Below are 12,621 nucleotides of genomic sequence, written 5' to 3'. Positions count from 1 at the left end.
GCAACTGGCAAGTGGCAAGTGGCAAGTGGTAAATAGTAAATGGCAAGTGCTGTTCACGATTTGGTTTATTTATAGCCCGAATTGAGTTTATTTTTGGGGCGTCCTTGGCTTAAGCGCAGCTCACATCTAATTTGACTTGCAACCGACAATGCGGCTGCCACATTTCTGCTGCAATTGCTGTTGGCTGTAATTGCAATTGATGTTGTTGTTGCTGTTGCCACTTGGCACTGGTAGCTCGAATCAGCTGCTAAATGTCGCCTCTAGCTGGCAGGAAACGGCAGCTGCTGCCATTGCAACATCTCACATGCATATGTACATATGTATGTATGTATGTATGTATGTGCATATGTGGCGCCACGCAGCAGCACCACCGAAATGCTCCCAGTGTTTGGGCTGTGACGGTGCTCGCACCACATTGACGCACTGGTGGGCGTTGACCAGAACCCGGAGCGTTCAATCAGTGCGAATGCAACTAACGCTGATAAAAACAACAAGCGAATGTGCTAATGGCCAGCATACACGATCTGCAGATACCCTGTAGCAAGCTCTGATGTTAATACAGCGTGATGATATGAGGGCGATATCTCAAGGAATAAGTTCAATCAATCGACAGATATACCGATTTGTCTGATTAATTGAGGTTAATTAGATCTAACTCAATTGGAAGTTATCCATTTACCAAAATATAAAGTGGTATCAAATCTATATGTTCAAACTCTAGGTAACTAGAATTCAAACGGTATTCGATACTTATTGTATTGGTGGATGCACCAGGCAGCTAGAAACTATCTCAACCCAGAATCGATATTTATCGATTTCGCTTAAATGAATGTATCTAGGCATGGAATCATCGCTTTCAGGCAACCTAGCTCCTAATATAGATAAAACTTTAGCTATGTATGCTCACTTTGTATATAATATCCCTTCTCGATTCAGTACAGGGTATAAGAAGTAAAATATGAGTGCAATATGCGTTGCGTTGGCTTGTGAACGCAAGTATGGGAATGGGAATGGGAATGGGAATGGGTGTGGGTTTTCGTATTGCCACGATCTTGGACAGAGCTCGGAGTATGGCTGCTTGAGTGTACTCATCCCAATCTGCTGTTGGCTCAGTTAGCTGCTGCTCGGCCTGGTCAGTGGCGCGTACTTAGTTAGATGGATGATGTAGAGCCGGGTAACCGGCAATCAAGAAAATTGTACGCTTGCCCCCCAATGGCAATGGCAATGGCAATGGCCATGTTCTGGGGGAGGTTGGGAACCGGCGCTCACTACGTTTGGCCTGTCCCTACCGCGCTCTCTCCCCCTCCCCCTCCTTCTCCCCCTCTCTCTCCCTCTCACTGTCTTTCTCTTTCTCTGTGAGCTTGGACGCCCTGTGGCTGAGCAGCAGGCAACAAGCTAAAGGTTATCATTAGGCACGTTTACTTCCTCCTCGCGTATGGCCTCTAATTACGAGGCAGCTGAGCAAGTGAATGCCACGGCCAGTTGCAAGTTAGTACTGAAAGAAGGTAAAGTCGAAGATGAAGACGAGGCAGAAGCAGAAGCAGAGCGACAGCAACAGCACCAGCAACACATGAGCAACATTAGACGAGCGTTAGAAGAAACAAAGCAAAGAGGAGGCGAAAAGAAAAGCCGTCAAAGGTCACTCCGTTAGTCCAATCAAAAAGAAAAGCTTACGAACAAAAGTTAAAAAGAGCCGCAAAAGAGATGAAGAAACGAAGAGGAATCAAACATAAATGAATCATTATAATTGTTCATATAAAAAATACCATGAAACAATACACAAACTAGCGAAAGAAGAAACGGTAAATTAGATGCTCAACCGAAAAAAAAACTAACAGTGACAAAGCGAATAGAACAAAGCAGTGAAAGTAATAATATGCAATTAACTCAATTAAAATGAAATGAGAGACGGCTCTCCAAAAATATATTTTGAACAAAGAAACGAAATTTGCAAGCTTCAACGGCATTTTTTTTGTTTGCCTTTTCTTTTCTAATCTTTTCTTCATTGATGAAAAGGCGAGAGACCAAATAGACATCAATACATGCATACATACATACATATATGTATATATGTAAACGCCAGAGGAGTTACAGTTTTAATTAGTCTAAGCGACGGCTCTATCACGGCTCTATAAATATAAATAGAAATATCAATATGTAATTATGAGAAGCGCAGTTAGCCGACCCCTCGAGCTATTCGTGTCAATCAGATCGAATCAGAGATTCGATTTATTGTTGTTGTTGTTGGTGTCTTTCATCTCGATGAGTTTATTGAAGTGAGAGAGTGTGAAGAGTGGATAGAGATTTATGGGCATGCAGGTAGCAGCTGATAGCCGTCATAGGAATGTGGAATCGGAACACTAGTTGATGTCTTGATGTAGGCTGAAGCTTTGATTATTTTAAAATATGACCTAAATATTGGCAATTTACTCAGCACTACCGAACTGATATTCAAGTGTTAGCCAACACTGCTTGGCATTTACTGAAAATTGGAATTTGAATAGAAATCTTTGAAAGTTTCGAAGAAAAACCCTCACATGCAGCTGACTTTCCAGCTAACTCACTTCCTTTTGCTGGCTCTCTCGCTCACTCTTGCTGGCATCTCTTTCTGTTTAGCTATTCTCCTTTCTTTGTTTTCTTTTTTGCATTTAGCCAACACTCGAAACTCGAGGCCTGACTCGTATCGAACATGCAAACTGTTCTAGTCGCATTCATGGCTCTCGTGCGATTGAGTGTGTGTGTAAGTGTGTGTGTGTGCAGACGGATGTCTGGGCCTTACACCTTTGGCGTTGCAATCTGTTCACCCCGTTGGCCGACTGTCCACTCGATTGGCGGCGGAAATGGAGGCCTTTTCATATTTTTGCAATTTGTTGTCACAACACGCGAGTGTCTAAGTGAATGAGTGCATTTGTGAATGTGCGCAGTGTCTAACCCTCTCTCTCTCTCTCTCTCTCTCTCTCTCTCTCTCTCTTTCTCTCTCACTGTGTGCGTTTATCTGCTTGCTGCAATTATGCAATTTTCAATCATCGCAGTTTAAAGATGCGCAACGTGCAAGCGTTCAGCTTGAAGCACCTGCCATAAACTCTATGCCCCCCTCTCTCTCTTTCTCTATGTGTGTTTGCGCATGACTTTGCGTGTGTTTCGCCTATAGACACGCCGAGTCCCAGTTCCATTGCCCCGTTTCGCAACGCAATAGAAGTGCATTGCAATAATTGCTATCGAACAATGGAGCATCGCAAAACATGTCAAGGCGCAGGCTCAGGCGCAGGCGCAGCCGCAACACCTGAACGAGCTGCCAGCTGCCAGCTGCATGCAGCAAAATCATGCCCGACTCTGCCTCTGTGTGTGCGTGTGAGTGTGTGTGTGTGTGAAAATATTAAAAGTTATAATTAAAAAAAGAAAAAGGAGTGAATAGATGGCAGAAAAGCGTGAGCGAAGCTAACAGCACGAAGCGATCTCTCGCTGATGCAGCTAAATGCTCTGCTCCGCCACCTGGACCACATGCATATCCCAGGTAAGTGGTAAGAATCCAGTGCAAATTAAATGCGAAATTCCAGTTGCAGGCTGCACGAAGCCGAGCGGAGGCTGGAAGGCCAGCGCCTCTGCTGGATAATGACTGGCAAATCGCATTAGCATTGACAGCGACCGAAACTGAGCCAAGGCTGTGACATTGCCACAGGCTGTGGACGCCAATGGCTGCGGCTCCCATCTGCCACCTGGCTCTAGCACCTCCAGCAAACCATTGCGGACCATAATAATATAATTTGATGATACGTGTTAGAGCAATGTTAGTTAATATATTAATAATAGTTAGTCAGGGATGTGGCTGATTATGCTGCCTATAAGATAATATGATGTATGTTAGGGCAATGTTAGTGAATATACTAATTAATGTTATTCAGGGATGTGGCGTGATTCGTATAAGATCAAGGCGGGGCCTTTGGCTACGACACGAATGCATCCGCTCATTATCCTTTTATTTATAGCTACCAGCTGCTTCCTATATGGCCTGAATGCAGCAAATATTGCAATGAAGTTAAATTTAATATCTAAATCAATATATTATACCTTATACACCATTCGAACTTATTCTTCCCTTGTGAAATCGTTATACTATTCCGTAGCTTATATTTTCTTTTGATATTCTCAAATAAAATGATTTTATAAACCTCAATTTAGTAAATAATTTAGTTAAATATTGCATATTATAATATTTCCATATATAATCTAACAAATAATTCCAAAGAAATTGCACGAAAAACAAATGACTTAGAACACAAACTTGTTTTGTTAGATACAGCTCTACCTTTCTCTCTCTCTCTATCCCTCCCACTCCCTCTCACGCTATGTCTTTTCATATGTGTATGCTATTAAATGCCGTTACTAATTTGTAAAGTTGACACCCACTTAAAAACGAGTCCAGCTCTGGATTCCATCCCCGTCGCTGGCATCAGGCGCTGCACATTATGATTGAAAGAGAAACAGAAACGGGCTGACTGGCTGCCTGGCTGCTTGTCATGGACAATGTGGCCTGACCGGGATGTGCCACAGGTGTTGCATGTGGCAGAGGCAGTGGCAGTGGCAGTGGCAGCAGCGTTCAATTTAGTGGCCAGCGCTGCGAATTTCATGCCAAAAGTGCAAATCGAAACCGAAAAAAAACTAAAACGGCTGAATAAAATAAAACTGGCCGGAAAAAAGAGGCGCAGAGAAAGGCGCTGGACCAGGTACGCGGCTGGCTGATTGCCTGCCGCTGGCCAAAGCTATTTATGTGTGTGTGTGTGTGCACGCTGCTATTGTGGCTTAGAACCGGAAATTTATTGCATAACAAGTTGATATCACATGCTAGCCTGAACTGAACTGAGGATGTGGCCAGGCTCAGGCTTGAGCACCGCCTGCCCCAAGGTTGTTTAGCCACACTTAAGAAATAGGGATACGGGCAGCAGCTGCTGATAGATGGATCAGTGGCGGAGAGAGATAGAGAGAGGGCTGGCAGGAGGCGGAGGGCTGGTCTGGTCTGGGCCAAACATATTTGAAAGTGCATCGCGCGTTCGTCTGATGCAGGCGCAAGATATGCGGGCAACAAAATGCTAAAAAACGGGTGTGGCATTGCCCACGCTGCGACGACGATAGCGACGCCGACGCCGACTGCGACTTCGACTGCGACTGTTAGGGGCACTCGATGTTGGGTCACACATTTCATAAATTCTTCTTGGAATGGCCAACCGATTGTCTGCAGCATGCAAATGCAGCTGTCAGCGCGAGAAAGAGAGCGAGAGAGAGCAAGAGGGAGTGAGAGGGGCGACAGCGAAAGCGAGATGGGTAGCTGGCATTGTGGGTGTGGAGGAGCGCACAATCGATCGTTCAATTGTCTGGGCGCATGTTTGGCAACTTGATTCCGATCAGCTGTGTGGGCCGCGGCTCATTCGTGGAAGCGGCAGCCAGCACGACTCCACTCCGCGCCGCTGCCACAGCCAGCTTGGCCAGCTTGGGTACGCGGAAGTTATGCCACGAAAAGCCATTAGCCAGCAGCAGCAGCAGCAGCAGCAGCAGCAGCAGCAGCAGCAGCAGAGGCAACAAAGAACAGGAGTCATTAGAGCGCATTTGAGTTGCGGAATGCGGCAAACGAAGATGCAGCTGACAGGGGGGTGGGGCAGATGAGCACTTGTGGCAGTTAGGGCAAGCTGTGCTGCAAGTGGTGCAAGTGCAGCGTTGCATGATTTATGGCAATTATGATGATGACGCGGCTTCAATGCGCTCACAAATTACAATTAATTGCAAACGCTGACCTCAGCCCAGCCCGGCCCACAACAATGCCGCCGCCGCCGCCGCCGCCGCCTCCTGCCCCATCTGCCGCCCATTTAAGCCAACAAGCAAAACGCATGTTATGACAGGCCATTTGATCTATTGAACCAATGCAACAAATGAAAGTGATTAGCGGCGGAGTGCTCCAAGTAAACGAAATGAAATATGCTCAGGTACTTGAAAGAGCTGCCTTTGTATCTGGGCAATGTGATAATTGAGTAAGTATATTATGAAGTGCAGTGAAATATGTTCAAAGATCTCAAAGAGTTGGCTCTGTAACTGGCTAATGCATCATATTAGCTGTCTAAGCACTTTACAAAAAAGTCTATTTTAAGAAGATTTACAAGGGAGTTTTACTTGAGGAGGAGCTTCTTCTCACGCTGCTTACGGCTCGTTGCAACACTGTTTTCCAGCACTATGCCAGTTGTTATAAGGAATAATGAATATGAATACTAAATATGAATAATAAATATGGAAAGTTATATCTGTATGTACATATAGAGAGAGTGAGATCCTTAATTAATTTTCTGTAAGCCCGCAGCTTGACTGGCAGTAAGGCATCAATAGTGAAAGCTTTAAGCTTTCAGATTTAATGTGTTTAGAGATTAAAGTCAGATCTGCTGCACTCTTAAAATCAGTCTTAAATCTATTAACTCTAATTAAAGCAGCTTTATGCTTTCACTCAGCATCAAGCTGGGCTGGACATGCTCTTTGTGCTCCACAATTGAGATCAGTCCGCATGAAGCTCCAAGTGACTCCAATGTGACTTTAAGCCAGCCAGTCGGGCAGCTAAATAAAGCTCATCCCAGCGCCTCTATATATATATAGAAGTCTTATACATATCGAATTGTACTGCATGACAGCTTGTTATGATAGACTGAACTATGTTATCTTATCTGCCGGAGCAGGCAGTTGCTGTTGGCTGTTGGCTGTTGGCTTGTTTGTTCTGTGAGCGTGTATTTTTAGACGAGACATTGGCTCATTACAACAAGCCCTGACACTTTACCAGCTGCAACAGTTGCTGGCGCTATACCAGCAGCAGCAGCATCAGCAGCCGCAGCCGCTGCAACAGCTCATTAAAAATTGTGGCAATTTAACGTTGTGGCGGCCTATTTTTAAATGCAAAACTCGCGCGGCCGCACGACAAGACAATCAGGACATGGAAATAATTGAATGCGCCACGGCGCAACACAGAGAGAGGGAGAGAGAAAACGAGAGGGAGGCAGAGCGAGAGGGAAGCTGTGTAACAACGGCAACTTTGGCATTGCTAAAGATGCCACATGAAGATGACCAATTTGCTTGCAACATGGCAACATGCCACAGCAAGCAGCAGCAGCAGCAGCAGCAGCAGCAGCAGCAGCGGTGAGCCAACTCGATAAGCAAATGCGACCAACTGTGCATGTGTGTGTGTGCATGTGTGTGTGCTACTAAGTGGCCCATTGTGGCTCATTTCGCAGTTGCAATTTTAAAAACCAGCATTTAATTAAACCACAGCGGGATAGAGGGCGAGCCGCAAGGCAGGAGGCAGGAGGCGGGAGCCGATGCGGCGGCTGCTTGCGGATGGGAGTTAAATGCCGCACGTGACGCTGCAACTGGCAGTGGAATGGAATGCCATGTTGCATGCTGAATGATTGTGCATGTTTCGTATGTGGTGTGTTTGCTAAGAATTATGTTCTGTGTGATTTTGATGGCATTTTACACACACACACACACACACACACACACACACACACACACAGATGCACACTCACACCTTCCTCATTTGCGGCTTGAAAATGTAGCACGCAACGGGGCAGAGTGAAAGAGGCAGCTAGTTGAAGCATGCGCCGCATTTGATTAAGTCAATGGTGCGAAAGCAAAGACAACAGACATACGGATTGATCGACTAAGAGACGCCCTGTAAGTATACCAACTCTATAAGAATATAGTATAGTCCAATCATATGCAATATGAAAGTTATCTACATTAGATATATCTATGTATCTAGCTATATATAATATATACTATCGATTTAGATAAAGTCTAGGATATATACTTAAGCTATATACTAGGCTATGTACTAGTCCGCTTTAACCTCCAACTGTTAGTCGCTTCCTGCAGAAAGTCTCCATTTACAGGGTATTTCCTATGCGTGTACTCTCCATTTACAGGGTATTCCCGAGGGGTGTAATGGCATGCAGAGCACGCTGTGGCATGATTGATCGCACCAACACTGTTGTCATTTGCCAATGTGTTTGCTTAAACATTAATAACAACACTCGGGCTGCAGCTGCTGTGGCCAACGAAAGACTTAGGCAAGAAACTTGTGCTGATTTATATACGCTCAGCTTTTCTCTTCTTCTTTTTTTTGCACGTTAAATGTTTTGATGGTCAACTATGCAGCTGCTGCTGCTGTGGCTGCTGGTGTTGCCGTTGTTCATCATTTATTACAATCAAATGGAAATTGCTGTGGCTGCTCGCAGCAGCAGCGGCAGCAGCAACTGTTGCTGGGGCTGCTTCATTAGGCAGCTATTAGGCTTTAATGACCAGAGCGAACAAAAAGATGAGCGTGGCCGGGGAAGATTAAGCGCCAAGATCAATGGGTGCGTCGTTTGGCACCTAAAAATTGTTGCTGTTGCTGTTGCTGTTGGGCCCTAACTGTATGCGCTATTAGGCAAATCGGCTTAGAAAGCCAATGTCAGCAATTGGAATTGCTGAAAAAGAAATTACGGGCATTTGTAACAATTATTTGCCATTATCAATGAAATGTAATGAAATGAAACGAAATGAAAGCGCCGCTCGTTCAAATAAAAATAAAAAACATGCCGAAGCGTGGCCCGCCCCTTGCTCCTTGGCCGCTCGTGGCCCCTGACCCTGTTTGACGTTTTTAGCCGAATTGAAAGAAAGCGGGAAAAACTCAATAAGAAAATTGAATGTGCTCGTAATGTGCGTAAATTGAGAGCTACAAAGGGGGAGACAGCGGAAGAGCGAGAGAGACAGCGAGAGAGTCTGGCATGCAGACAGTTGAAGCAAGCGGAAGAGGGCGACTGAGAGATAGATAGAGAGAGAGAGAGAGTGAGAGAGATGCTGCGACTGAATGAATGAGTGTTATTTGTTTAAGTTGGCTTTAACAGCTTGAGGCCGTTGCCGTTAGTTGACCTGGTTAAGAGCCTGAGATAAGCGTTAGAATACGGCAACAACGGAAATCAGGTAACAACAACATCAGCAGCAGCAGCAGCAGCAGCAACAGCAACAGGGCAACAGGCAACTGAAGATCTTTGAGAAATGACTGCATAACTCAGTCGCAATCGCAGTCGCAGTCGCTGCAGTCGCTGAGAGCAGACAGCCGATCAGCCAAGCGATAGCAACAGTTGTTGCAGCTTCAAATTGTTATTGCCGTTGTTGCTGTTGCTGTTGCAGTTTGCTGTTTGCTGCTGCCCATCACAATGGGATTTCGATTTGAATTGGGCAGCAAATTGTTGGCACGAAAGGTCGCCACATAATCCGCAGCAGCTACGCACGTAGCAGCTGCCCAGGCACTGCAGCATCAACTGGACAGGGAATAAGTGGACGAACGCGACTGCCAGGGCTGTCATTAGGCGCATCATCATCATCATCATCATCAGACGGCTGATCATCATGATTTGATCGGGGCTTAATGATAATGCATTTGGCATTTTGTTTGCTCAATTCTCGTGAGGCTGCTGCATAGACGCAGCATCTTAATGACGCACAATTGCTGAGGACAACGCTGAAAATATGCAGAGCTTGGGCATAGTTTCTTTGCGAATGGGCTCTCCAGACTCCAGACTCCAGAGTCTGAACTCTATAGAATGCTGACACTTTCTGTACTTTTGCTGTCTTTTTTTTTTTTTTTTTTTTGCATTGAAGTGAACTTCATAGTTTGCCGGAAATGATTTTCTTATTATGCGCTTTTCTGATTCTCTAATTTCGCAAGTTTCACTGTCAAGTGAAATAAAAAGTAGCTAAAGTCTGATGATGTTGTGCGTATAGCACTTATCGATGAATAGACTACAAGTACTAATCGATAGGTTCTTCAACTCTTAATTCCATTGAACCAGCTTAACAGCTAGAAATTTACAACTCAATTCGATTTACCTCTCGACCCATAGGCCCATCCATCCTTCAAAGATAATTCCACAATTGCTACATCACAATCTAACAACTTTGCTCGATAGATCAATCAACTCAATAAGAGCTATCGATAAATGCTTGCTCACTTGCACTCAACGATAAGCATTTCAAGCAGCACTCAATCAACGTCCGACCAAACATTTATCGCCGCACTAATCGATAAATTAACGCAATGTCGGCCAGTCGCACTCGTTCCACTTGGCACTCGGCCCAGTTGGCGCAGGTGTCAAGATAGCGACAATTGATCGCTGGGAAAGTGCGTTGGCTGGAAAGTGCTTGAGCTGTAGCTGCTACTGACTCTTTCTCTTTTTATTTTTATTTTTTTATTGACAGCAGCGTGTTGCAGTTGCATCGATTACAAGCCAACACACACACACACACACACATGCATGCATACATGCATACAGCGACAACAAGCCACCAAAGGCGGTCACATCACATGGAAGTGGGCCAAGTTCTGTGTCGGCGTTGCCAACTCACACACACACACACAGACACACTCAAGTGGAAGAGAGTCTTTGGTTCGCTGTCAAGATTCGGGTTGAGTCGTCGAGTTGCCTGGTCATGCAAATTCGTAAGTGTTTCTGGGTCAGCCGGATATACGAGTGCATTTTCGGCTGTTGAGTTTTCTTTTAGCCGGGCGCCTCATTTGGCATTTGACGCGATCTTGGCCGCCAAATCAAACCAGTTTCATGTGCAACATGCGCAGCGCTGATTGAGCCGACTTCCCCTTCCCCAAGCTCTAGGGCCTAAGCCCGAGCAAGCTAGCTGTCAGTCAGCAAATGAGTTTTTGCGGTCAAACACTGGACTTAGCGGTATGCATATATTTATCGATAGCTTTGTGTTATATAGCTAGAGAAAATGTAATTATCTAATTCAACTTTAAGGTTATGATTTTATCGAGTATCGATTTGTCTTTACATTCTGACGAAGCTTTTAGCATTCCGCTCAGATTCTACAGTTCTTACGATAAGTTATCGAAAAAAGATAACAAGTATATGCCAGACCGATAACACAGCGATGCTCTCCTTTAAAGTATTTCTGTCTTTTTCATACGTCTTTCTAAAACCTCCACATATTTTTATTGTTATTATGTTTATCGATAGTTTTCTGTGTCGTTGCGTTTATTTTTACAACCCAATTGCGGTCATTCAATTTGTTCAGTCACCTTAACATTTCGCTGCGGTTTACCCCACCTGCTCGCTCTATCTCTCTCTCTCTTTCTCGCTCTCGCTCACTTGTTGAAAGTCAAACTTTTTTTTTGCTCTTTGCTCTGGTTTTCACTTCAGCGGGCATTTCTTCTGGCTTAGTTTTCTTTTATTTTCTTTTTAGACTCTAATTGCCAAGAGTCTTGTTTATTTATTTATTTTTTTCTTGTAAATTTGTCGCTTGGCTTTGTTTGCTTTGGCTCTGGCTCTGGCTGTATGTGGAGCAGACTAACATAGTTAACCTGTGTCGCTGCCACACTGCCACTCACTTGTTGTCTCTCTCCCTCCTCCTACTATCTCTATCTCACTCTCGTTCTGCATATAAAGCACAACGTGCGCTGTCAAAAGGTTTCTATTGAACCTTTCGGCTCACATTTATTGAAATTTTCTTGTCGCTTGAGAACTTTTCATTTTCATTTTCATAGGCCATGTGGTTGTTGTTGTTGTTGTTGTTGTTATTGTTGTACATTTATAATGCGCATCGCTGTTGGCACGACCTCAGACAATTTCTGGCCGCGGCAACACGGCGCTGTGTACCAATTTTTAGCTCCAATGCTTGGCTCATTCACATGCCACTCAGCTTGGCGGGCCGAGAGAGGGGCGGGGGCAGCGCGGAGGCGAGGCGAAGTGGGGGCAACAACATTGGCCGGGATCGTGGCTTCAAATTCATTGGCATGCCAACATGTGCTGCTCCGGCCGTTGTCATATGCCCACCGCCCCTCCCCCTGCCGCCCACCGCCCAGACTTTGGTTTATTTAGCACTTGGCTGCACTACTGCTGCTGCTGCTGCTGCTACTGCTGCTGTTCCTTGACAGTCGCGACTTTTTTTTTGTTTTGGTTGTTTTTTTTTTATCCAACACATATTCGCGTACATGTTCCAAATGTCTCAAACAAGGCCTGTCCGTCGCTTCGTTCGTGCAAACGTGCTCGACATGCACAGAATTCAATAAATAAAATGATTTCGGTGAAAGCGAAGCGGGCATAGAACGAACCAAAGCAGAAGTCGTGTCGTCGCTAATGGCCAAGACAGCGCCAGGAAAGCCCAACAGTTCAACACCCCCTCAGCACCGCCTCAACACAGCCTGGGTCATAAAGACTTTGCATAGCTATGCATTGCTGTCGATTTTCGCTAACGTTTTCCCATTAGCTACGAGTCGTTAAAGTGACAGCCAGAGAGAGAGAGAGAGAGGGAGAGAGGGAGATGCTGACGCGTATCCATCAAGATGTTAAATGAGTTATGTGCATGGTAATGCGTGGCGACACAAGTGAATCAAGTAAATCATAAATTCGCTTTGCTCTCCAATTCTCCAATTAATTGTCGCGAAACAAGCGACGCAAATCAATGAAATTGTTGAAAGCGAAAGAAAAAAGTCGAAAGATAAAGACAGAGAGAGAGAGAGGGAGAGAAAAATAACAAATACAAAATTTAACGAAAATGAAATGCGAAACATGCAAGAATAATAAATAACTTAAGTCT

General features: G+C 44.9%; 1 protein-coding gene across 1 annotated transcript in view; it reads right to left on the bottom strand.

The window, feature by feature from the left end:
- The window catches only part of tyn (trynity), a 39,834-nt gene that overhangs the window by 6,200 nt on the left and 21,013 nt on the right, over positions 1–12,621 (bottom strand). The gene's annotated exons all lie outside the window — the stretch shown is intronic.

The sequence above is a fragment of the Drosophila navojoa genome, chromosome X (genome assembly GCF_054131105.1).
Source record: "Drosophila navojoa isolate 15081-1374.11 chromosome X, UAZ_NAV_1.0, whole genome shotgun sequence".
Taxonomy (NCBI): Eukaryota; Metazoa; Arthropoda; class Insecta; order Diptera; family Drosophilidae; genus Drosophila; species Drosophila navojoa.
This window is presented reverse-complemented; position numbering and strand designations above follow the sequence as displayed.